Source organism: Egretta garzetta, unplaced genomic scaffold (genome assembly GCF_000687185.1).
Source record: "Egretta garzetta isolate BGI_Z169 unplaced genomic scaffold, ASM68718v1 scaffold14, whole genome shotgun sequence".
In the NCBI taxonomy this organism is placed as follows: domain Eukaryota; kingdom Metazoa; phylum Chordata; class Aves; order Pelecaniformes; family Ardeidae; genus Egretta; species Egretta garzetta.
In genome coordinates this window covers 3,606,743-3,608,961 of record NW_009259588.1, presented here as the reverse complement: position 1 = coordinate 3,608,961, position 2,219 = coordinate 3,606,743, and positions in this window count along the sequence as shown.

Genomic DNA, 2,219 nt, shown 5'->3' with positions numbered 1-2,219 from the left:
GACTGCTTTTTGTGCTCGGGGAGAGAGGCGACGGGGGAGGGATCGCCCCCTCCTCGCAGAAAGGCCAGCGGTCCCCTTCCTCCGGCCGGAGACGGACCCGCGCACACCCCCCTCCGAGAGACGAGCCTGGCGTTGCTTTTTCAGAGACTGGCGGGAGCGAAATGCTGCCTTTTTCCTTTTTATTTCCTGAAAAGAGAGACAGAGAAAGAGGGAGGGGGCGGGGGGGGACGGGACCACACACACCTCTGGGTTCTTTGTTACTGCCCGCTTTATACGAATACAGAGGAGGGGGAGCGATGCGTTGTGCCGAGCGCACACTGGATGTCTTGAGCGTTCGCCCTTTCGTGTGAAAGAGCGATCAGAACTGCTTGGAAAAAGGGAGAAAAAACAAACAAAAAACCCCCCACCCAAGCCTTTACAAGGTTCACGTTTTGGGGGAAGAAATCCTGTCCCGGTTTCTTCTGCGGTGAGAGGAGGCGACGATGATGGCAGGAGGAGGAGGAGGAGGTGGATGGAGCTGGACTGAGATCCTAGTTAAGCGGCGAAGAGCCAGACTTACACTTGAGAGCTGTCTTGGAAATACGGTGGGGGGAAGATAATAATAAACTGAAACGGATTTGCACGTACGGATGAAGTGGCGGCAAGCGCTTTTCTCAGTCACCCAATGTCTTGTGTCGAGAGAAAAATAAGGCCGAAACTTCAAGAACACTGAAAACTTCTTTTGCAACAGAGACCGAATGGGAACAGTTTCTGTCATGATGTGGTACAGGGGAAATGGAGGGCGATGGCTTTTGCAAAAAAACCCGAAAATAAAAAAAAAAAAAAAAAAAAAAAAAGTAGTTTTTTTCTTCTTACTCAGAATCGTGATGGTGTTGGATTATTTCACTGGTGGGGTTTAATACAGCATGTTATCCTGTCTATCTTTCTAAGATTTCTGTAAGACTGTTGAACAGTTTAAAAAAAATAGTGTTAGGATAATATAAAAGCAGATAGATGGCGCTATGTTTGATTCCTACAAAAATATCACCAGCTTTTTTTCATTCTTAACTCTTTAAAGGATTCAAACGCAACTCAAATCTGTGCTGGACTTTAAAAAAAAAATTCAGGACCAAATTTTTTCTCAGAGTATGTATGTGTTTGTTCCTTATAGCTGTAAATGAAAAGACTGTTTTTTCTCACCGATGCTCCATCCTCGTATTGTTTTTTTTGTTTTTGTTTTTTTTTTTTCCTTGTAAATGTAATCGGATGCCATTTTATAAGTGGACGTATTTATACTGGCCAAACATTTTTGACTTGTATTTCTTTGTCCTTTTTTGGTAGTTCTCGTTGTTACCCGCACCATTTTTATGTCTCCTTCACTGAAGGGCTAGAGTTTTAACTTTTAATTTTTTATATTTAAATGTAGACTTTTGACACTTTTAAAAAAGCAAAAAGAGAAGAGAGATGAAAACGTTTGATTATTTTCTCAGTGTATTTTTGTAAAAAATATATAAAGGGGGTGTAAATCGGTGTAAATCGCTGTTTGGATTTCCTGATTTTTAACAACAGGGCCGCTGGTTAGTATCTCACACGCGTGTGCGCGCTCACGCTCACTCACACTCACACACCCACGAATCAGCCCCTATTTTGTCCATGTTTACACTCCAATCTGCAGGCATCTTAAAGTGACAGCATGAAGCCTGAGGCGTATACGCCGTGTGCTGCCGTTTTGGGGAGAAACCCGCCCCGAAATGGAGCGCGGCAACTGGTGCATTCACACAGAAGGGATCCTGTACCTTTAACTTGTAAACCACATCTTTTGCACTTTTTTTATAAGCAAAAACGTGCCGTTTAAACCACTGGATCTATCTAAATGCCGGTTTGAGTTCGCGACACTATGTACTGCGTTTTTCATTCTTGTATTTGACTATTTAATCCTTTCTACTTGTCGCTAAATATAATTGTTTTAGTCTCTTATGGCATGATGATAGCATATGTATTCAGGTTTATAGCTGTTGTGTTTTAAGATGAAGAAAGTGAAAACATCTTTGTACATTTAAGTCTGTATTATAATAAGCGAAAAAGAAGATTGTGTGTTTATGTATGTTAATATAACATGACAGGCACTAGGACGTCTGCCTAATGAGGTGGTTCCGTTAAGGGTTTAACTTGTTTTGTTCTTTTTGTTATTTTTTTGGTCATCCATCCTGTGCAATATGCTGTGTAGAGTTCTTTTTTTT